The sequence below is a fragment of the Amblyomma maculatum genome, chromosome 7 (assembly GCF_055883805.1).
Source record: "Amblyomma maculatum isolate TAMU_Amacu chromosome 7, ASM5588380v1, whole genome shotgun sequence".
Classification (NCBI taxonomy): Eukaryota; Metazoa; Arthropoda; class Arachnida; order Ixodida; family Ixodidae; genus Amblyomma; species Amblyomma maculatum.
The window spans coordinates 80,117,063-80,125,993 of record NC_139350.1 but is presented as its reverse complement, the minus strand read 5'-3'; the positions used below and the strand labels follow the sequence as shown (position 1 = coordinate 80,125,993).

At 44.0% G+C, this 8,931-nt stretch overlaps 1 long non-coding RNA gene across 1 annotated transcript; it reads left to right on the top strand.

The window, feature by feature from the left end:
- Positions 1-3,301: 3,301 nt before the first annotated feature.
- Positions 3,302-8,683, top strand: LOC146183724 (uncharacterized). The gene is made up of 3 exons (XR_014708794.1): positions 3,302-3,530; positions 5,701-5,829; positions 5,937-8,683. It is a non-coding gene; the product is annotated as an uncharacterized LOC146183724 (long non-coding RNA).
- The last annotated feature ends 248 nt before the right edge of the window (positions 8,684-8,931 follow it).

Here is an 8,931-nt window from a genome sequence, read left to right as displayed (position 1 = left end):
TATTACCGTCGTTTCCGAACACATCAGTGACGGGGATGTACTCATCGCACCATCTCATCGTCATCTTGCACGTGGAATCGCCTTCCCATCAAGTCTTGTACGATTCCGCAGCAGCTCAGCAATAGTCGCTGCCACGAACACTTCCCGTGAATCCCTCGTGCTGACTAAAGGAACTTCCCTGCCATGCATAGTGGATGCTCACCCTATATCCATGATGGTGCTCACTGCCCCGCTACCTCCGCAACGTGATTCATCGCAAGTCTCTCTTTCCATGCTGTCGAAGACAATCAATCCGAACCTCATGCCACACCAACGTCAAGAATTGCTGCAATTGCTTCAAGCCCACCAAGCCATTTTTGATGCCACTTCCCCACCACTGGGACGGACTAGTGTTGCACATCACCGCATCCTTACCGAATGTAACTCAATTGTACGCCGACGACCTTATCGGGTTTCTCTCTCGGAACGAAAAGTAATTGAAGAAAATGTCAATGACATGCTCCGTCGCGATATTATTCGTCCATCAACAAGCCCATGGTCCTCCCCAGTAGTATTATTTAAAAAAAAGGACGGATCGGTACGATTTTGGGTTGATTATCGCGCACTCAACAAAATTACCCGCAAAGACGTCTGCCCGGTGCCGCGTATTGATGACGCCCTTGACTCTCTCCAAGGTGCCGAATATTTCTCGACCTTGGACCTCCGCTCAGGTTATTGGCAAATACCTAGGCATGAGGACGACAAAGAAAAAACCGCTTTCGCAACTCCCGACGGACTTTACGAGTTTAATGTTATGCCCTTCGGCCTTTGTAACGCACCCGCAACATTTGAAAGAATTATCGATACTGTACTTCGTGGCCTCAAATGGAGAACCTGTTTATGTTACTTGGATGACATTGTTATCTTTTCGTCAACTTTTACTGACCATCTCATGCGCCTGAATGAAGTCCTCGCGTGTCTCGCTTCAGCGGGCCTTCAGCTCAACACCAAGAAGTGCCACTTTGTAGAGAAGGAAATTAAAAAATTAGGACATCTGGTTAGCCATGACGGCATTCGCCCAGACCCTGAAAAAATAACCGCGGTCTTGAACTTTCCTCGTCCGCAACGGACTACAGATTTGCGCAGTTTCCTCGGCCTGGCGTCCTATTTCCGGCGATTTATAAGACATTTTGCAACTATTGCTGCGCCACTTCATGAACTATTTAAATCGCGCAGCCCTTTCGTGTGGACTGAACAGTGCAACACTGCTTTTAACGACCTAAAGCACGCCCTCACATCAGATCCAGTTCTTGGCCAGTACAGCGACAGCGCTCCTACCATCCTGCATACTGATGCCAGTGGTCATGGTCTTGGCGCTGTACTTCTGCAGCGCGATGCAACTTCACGTGAGAAAGTGATTGCCTTCGCTAGTCGGACCATGACTCCAGCTGAGAAAAACTACACCATTACCGAGCAAGAATGTCTCGCCGTCGTCTGGGCTGTTCAAAAGTTTCGCCCTGACCTATATGGTCGGCGTTTCACAGTTGTGACCGATCACCATGCTCTTTGCTGGTTATCTTCACTGAAAAATTTGACAGGCAGACTTGGCCGTTGGACTCTACGCCTGCAAGAATACCATTTCGACGTCGTTTATAAATCGGGCCGCCAACATCAAGACGCCGACGCTTTTCTCGCTGCCCGGTTTCGGAATCAGCCTGCTGTTTTTCTTTAGAATGCATTTCCACCTCTGACCACAGCCGATCATCGCTTCCACCGATGCATATCACTGCAGTTTCTTTTGACGACTCTGAGAACAAGCACGCTCTCCGCTCACAGCAATTAGCTGATGCCTACTGTCGGCCCATCATCGACCGCCTTATCGGCGCTTCGAGCCCACCCAACGCTAGGCTTCGTCGACAGCTTCGCAATTTCAAGCTTGAAGATGGCATACTACGCCGCTGCGTGTATTATCCTGATGGAACTCGCTAGCTCCCAGTCGTACCGCGTGTGCTTCGCCCACGTATACTAGCGGCTTTCCACGATGACGCTACTGCAGGTCACCTTGGTTTTAATAAAACATACGACCGCGTGAAAAGACGATTCTTTAGGCCTGGCCTGTCTACCACCGTAGCTAAATACGTTGCTTCCTGCCACCTGTGCCAACGTCGCAAGCGGCCGACTTCTTCCCCCGCTGGTCTCCTACAGCCCCTTCCCTGTCCCGCCACACCATTCGACGTAGTCGGCATCGACTTATATGGTCCCCTACCTCTCTCCAATGGGGGTAACCATTGGATTATAACAGCTGTCGACCACCTTACACGCTATGCTGAGACGGCCCCTGTACCGACTGGTTCAGCTGAAGAGGTAGCTAACTTCTTTTTGCGGTCAATTGTATTGCAGCACGGCGCTCCTCGGGTGCTTCTAAGTGACCGCGGGACGGCCTTCTTATCGACAGTCGTATCCGAAGTTCTTCGTGCGTCATCCACCCACTGAGCACAGAATATCTTGTAGCTGTCTTGATATGTCTATATTGGTCACATATATCTTGAGCTATCAAAGACATCTACAAGACGTCGCTTGGTGCTAGTCTAGAAGACATCATCGGCAAGATGTCTGGAATCTGTCTAGTGAAGAATTTTTATGTCTTCAGCTACGCAAGACAGTTATTAGCCGGCTAACGCCAGATGTCTTCTAGAGTTCTGCTTCAGAAGTCTACCATACTTCCTAACAAGACGTTTCAGGGTCACATATGCGCCTATAGTGCAATATGTACACAATTTAACTGGACGACACTGTTCTGCATACTCTAAGTATAAATTGTCGAAGGTTTGTTCTAGCAATTTTTCAGCTTGCAAAATACTGTATCCAAAGTGCCTGCGCTTTTGAATTAAGCATGCAATTTGGGCTGTTTCCAGCATGCAGGACCAATATGGCACCAAGAAATGCTGTTTAGGCGATGGGTATCTGAACATAATGTACAAAAGCCGCTGACACCTTCATTTCTGCAGCCGATAGCCACACGCGTACTGTGTTCGACCTCACTCGGCGCAGTCCAGTCCGCCGGAAGACTCCAAACTCCGAGTGTTCACAACGACAAAGTAAGCTAGAGATGTATCCGTGTGTGATAAAAGCCAGTAGTTCGCACAGAGGAAAGATTTGCTGCGCCGATGTTAATACGGAACGCCAGCTATGCACGATCCGCCATTCCCAAACTTCGCGCGCCGTGGCCTTTTCGCACCCCTCCTCTTTACAGCGAGATAGAAAATAGTGCGCGAAAATAATTACGCAAGACGCAGGTTGTATTTACCGTTTTGAAACAAATACGTCATAAGCAACAGTTACATTTTACTTGTATAGCTTGTTTTATGAAATATATTTCAGATTTCTATTGTTTTTAAAGTTATTGTATCAATGCGCTGCTCGGAGCTGGCCATTTCAAATTTTCGTCGTGTCTAGTCGTGTCTGCACGTTAGGCCGTTGGTTTGTGACTGCGTTGAAAATGTATCCCGCACAGCGGCTGCTACTTCTGGCTGCAAGGCAAGCTTCGTTGGGTGAGTAAGAAATTGTTTCTTCTAAATGAGTCACTTAATGGAGCAGTAAAGTGACTGAGTGTTTTCTTTTTACGATAAAAATGCTGCAAGGACCGTTGTTTGCATCCGCCGGCGCAGGCTGTATGGGCGAGCAAGATAGCGCGCGCGGACCGTTTAGTCAGTACGAAAGGCGGTGTTTTATGGCGCATCTATAGTTTTGTGCATGCAGGAAGGTTTTTCGCTTGTAATTCCACTCGCCGCGTTTCGTGAACTGCCATTGGCGGCGGAACCTCGCGATGTAATTCTTCAAAATGAGCTTGGCGATCCGACGTCTTTCGTTGATTGCCGCTGGTTCTAACACTTTCCCAGGAAACACAACTGAGCACGAAAGTCTGCATGCTTAGTGTGGCCTTCACTCTGCAGCAAGATACAGAAAATACGCACCGTCGAGTGGAAGCCGTGCATTGTTTCTCAGCCTGCAGAGCTTACGCGCTAAGTTATGCCGCGGTTGCGAAAAAGAAAGAGAACGATCTCAATAAGCCGCCTTAGAGGGGAGGGTAAGGTGCATTCTGGCCACAGCGACTCTCCCAACTGCTAGCAAAATACTCTCGGCCTGTTCACAGGCACAAGTTGAAACACATAGCGAGATAGGAACGGCGTACGAACATTCTGCAGTGATTTAATTTTAATAGTTCATAAAATGTTTACAGTCAGCCATTACATTGCCGTGATGAAGTGGTTTTACATTTTCATATAGTCAGAAAGCACAATTTAGTTCTTTTTAAGTTCCTGAACTGCATGCTGTGTGATGTGCTGGTGCTCTATTTGCTTTGGTCCTCAGTTTTTTTTTTTTTTTTATTCGCGGAAATGTTTTAAGAAATTAAGCTTCAGTTGAATTGGTACAGAAAGAAATCGAAAGCAAATCTTTCAGACGGACCTCATATAACGAAAAGCCTATTATAATACACAAAAACATATCAATTTCATTTGTTTTCTTGCTTCAGGGCCAATAGACTCTTCCTATCCAGAACTGGGAAAAGAAAAGAGAGTACTGAATCATAACTTACTTTTAAGGCGTATAGAATGTAGCCATGTTATAAATGGGTTCAGTGTATGCCTTCTGGCTGTCCTCAACAACAAAGCTGTGACTCCACGCAAACCTTTTGATAGCATATGGACTCCTCCCGAAGTGAAGGTGTTTGGCATCAAAGGTGAAATACCTTCATTTAATTTCAGTTCAGTTCAGTCATGTCCGACTCTTCGTGACCCTATGGACCATGTCACGCCACGCTTTCCGGTCTCTCACTATCTTCCTAGCATCACATAACTTCCTCTGCAGTGCCTCGAGGATGCCATCTAACCATCGCGTTCGCCGCCTACCCCTTCTCCGGCGACCCTCAACCTTTTCCAGCATCAAATCTTTCTCCAGCGACTCCTCTCTTCTCATCAGATGACAAAAGTAGCTGAGCTTTAACTTTAGAATTAATTAACTTAGAATTGACTTTAGAATTTAGAATTTAATGCTCTTTTTCACATTGTGCTGTTGTGTCTGTGTTTGGTGCTCTTGTTATTTTGTGTCTGCGGGAATTTTCATGTAAACAAAACACTTACCCAACAGCTCAAGCAAGTGAGCTATGCATTCTTTTTTTTTTTTTTGCTCTGGGTGCATGCTCACTGTTTAAAATATTGCTTTCATTTGTTCTAGGAAAACCTGGTGATGCATACATACGTAGGTACCTACATATATACATGCATAGATACATACATAGGTAATGCATCCATACATAGATACATGATACATAGATTTATTTCTTCTCTACATATGTCGAATGAAACACTTAGTAAACTCAGAGGCAGGAACCTTACCCAGCATAGAAAGTGACTCTCAATAAAAAAAGAAATGTATAAATCAGGAAAATGGTGGTTCTCTTCAGGTGTGTCTGTTGGTGAAGACAAGAAAATGTTTTAGCCTTCGAGGTCATCAAGGAGTTATTAATATACATATATTATACTCAGCACTATTTTGTGCTGCTAGTGCGTGTCTTGGTTAAACATATTTCTATTGTGTACTCAGTACTCTCAACCTTATGTGACATATTTTGAGGTTAAATTCTTATCCTATGTTTTGTAGTCAGTGATTTGCTTTATTAAACTTCACAAGAAATCTTTAAAGCATTGCAACACCTTGCAGGTTGCCACCACCTCCACGGCTGCCTAGCAACTATCCTTTTCCTGTCTGTGCTGCAAACACAACTTAGCAATGAGGGCCACAGGACTGACATCTCAATGGGCAGTCGCGGGCTACTGACTGAATACACAGGTATGGTTTGACTGTGCCAAAAACTTAGAGTTGCCAACAGTGGGACTTTTTCCTTCTGTTTGGGAGCTCATATATCTAAATCGTGCTTTTGATTTTAATCCTGGCAGGTGTGACATGGAAAGCCTTCAACACCAATGAAACTTAGTTTTGCCGACGTCACAAAAGAGTGGTTGGTGTTTGCCTTGTGACAAAGACCAAGTCCACATCTAAAGGCGCTGCACAGCCACCATGAACAGTGCCACAATAGCAAGCAGCTGGGATCAAGGCACCTTCTGTGCTCATTTACAACTCAAGTTTGAAGCTTTGTAATTTTGCAAAGGTAGGCCTCCAACAATTGACAGAGAGGAGCCTCCCAATCAATTGAGCCACAAAGGAATTCCCCCTTTCATGGCAGTAGGTGACAAAAAGAGGCAGTGCAGCTGGTGTTCAGTACCGATAAAGAAAAAGCTGCCCAGCCTAGTTAGCTGTGGACAAGGGCTGAAGTGGTACCAGTGTTGAGAACGATCTGATTGGCAGAAAAGCCTCCTTTGAGGGATATTCGCCCCTTCATTCTTAATTTGTAACTGACTGCAGTGGATCTGATAGCCCCGGAAGTTTTTTTTTTTTTTTTCAATTTTCTCTGCCCTCTAGGGTTGTACAGAATAACAGATGCACAACCCATTCCAGCTCCCTCATTTTACGATGCTTTCATGCCAGAATGTTGGCAGTGGTATTCAGACCTTGTTTTTTTTTTCAATGCCTTTTCTCCATGCATAATAACAGGCTATTTAGCGTAACACAGTCGCACACAAGACAGAGGACACCATCAGCACTTACAACTGTTCAGCGGAAAGCAGCCGATATACATAGCCTACTCAGGTGATGCGCACGGGTACAAGGCAACATGGAAACAGCACCATTTTGTCAAACTATGCGTGAGAAATTTTTCTTCAGTCTCATAAGAAAAACCAATTTGCTGCTGACACAGCTGTAACCTGCTTTTTTATATGAAGGGCTTCTAGTGTTTCATGAGCCGTTACCCACAGTTTTCACAATTGGTGCAAACCCTACGGTGCAAGAGAAGTCGCTCACCTTCATTGTTAATGTCTTTTGCATGTTCCCTAAGTTGGCCATTGACGCAGAATCCTGCTTGTGCAAAATAAGATTTTTCTACATGACAGTAGAACTTTATAGACGGTGGTGCACTTTACGAAATGCTGGCCATATCTCTTCTGACGCCGACCTGTTTGCTTTCGTAGCTTATGTGATGGCTTAGCTGAGCAAGCTTTCAGGGAGCAGAGGATACCATCTATACATTAAACAGGTTTGAGCTGTGTCAGTGACACTTCAGCTTTTCTTTGAGGCTGAACAGATATTTCTCATACCTGCTTTGATAAGATTGGTGCTGTTTTCCTGTTGCCTTGTACATGTGCACATCAGCAGTGAAAGCTATGCATCGACTGCTTTCCCCTAAATAAACAGTTGTAGTAAGTACACGTGGTGTCTTCTTTCTTGTGTGTGTCTGTGTTATGCTAAATACCTTTTTTATTTCTGAAAACCAACTATCTCAGCAATTAACTTCCTTCTTTTTATACCAGCAGAATGTGAAGAGCAGCACCGTGTGCAATACTGAATTTTATTCTCTTTTTTTTCTTTGCTGTGCCTTCTGTACTCCTCGCAAGCTGTTTGCTGCACTACAAAAGGTAAGGGCAGTTGGTGCCATCATGGCTGGTTCATGCTGCCCTTATCTTTTGTAGTGCTGCAAACAGCTTTTGATATGGAATATAGTGGTTGGTATGTACAATGACAGGGATGCGAAACTTTTGCTCCTTCCTTTTTTTTTCCTTATGGTGCCTTCTAGTGTTTCTTGTAGAGTGATGTATGACCCTTACCTGCTACCTTTTCCTTAGTACTTTTTAGTTATGATAGTAGAATGTAACTATGACAGGCATGCAGCCATTGCATTTTTTTTTCAGTGCATTCTAGTCATGCTAACAGGAACAGCAGCAGTGAAGCAGTCTTGGCTTCTTTTTTTTTGCAGTGTAGATTTTTTAATGGAATTGATGTCGTGCCTATTGCTCAAGTGTTTGTGCAGTTTCTACAAGATGTATGTATGACCAGCATTCAGTTGGTGACATGCATGCACATATAGTATGAAATGCAACACGTGATGATGGTCCTTTGTGAAAGCGCCTTTTTCTGTATACTGAAGCTTTTTCATTCGAATTTGTTGCTTTGTTTTATTTTGTACAAACATTATGCAGATAGTTCGTTCGACCACTCAACCAGTTTTGTACACTTTTGCATACCTATCCCTGTTTATTTCTAGTCATTTCCTGTTCTTGTTTGGAGTATGGATGTTGTCATTCTTTTGTAAAAAGATCATTTTAAGCTTGGAGAGAACTGCATTATTATTTTGTCATTTTCATACCACTTGTAGTGTCTAGTTTCTGTGCTTGTAACTTCGTAGCGCACTGTTGAAAAAAAAATCAAATATATGATTTACACATTTTGTTTCCTAGCACCTTTTGTAGTTATTGCCGAATCTCCCAAAGAGCACCCAACCATGGCTGTCCACCGTACAGTGTGGCATGTTTTGTAACAAAGAATGTGTACAGTTCTCACTGTTTGCAGTTTTAATGTCTGTGAGAATGAATGGCAATGTGCATCATTCTTTACATGTCATGTGTTCATGAGTTGGCTCTTTCTGGTGTTTTCTTCCTTGGTACAATATTAGGCTTCAGAGAACCACATTTTTTCATTTGCATACTGTTGCTTGTGGCTTTCCTTGCTTTTAACATGCATGAGATTAAGTTGCCTATTTGCAATGTATAATGTTGAGGAAATTAAAGAGTTCTGTAGTTTACTCATCTCATTTTCTAGCATTGGGTGCAGTTACTACCAAACTTTCTAAAGAGCACCTGATGGCCATTAACAGTGAAATGTGGCACGCTTTGTAATAAAAACATACAGTTCTCATTACTAGACAACAGTTGTAGTGCGTGAGTATTAATGATTTACAATTGTACATCAGTTTAGCTTGCATCATAACTGAATGTGTGAAAGAGCACTGTGGGTGTGTGACGGCAATGCAGCTTTAGTTGTAGTAGCATCTGGTGAGAC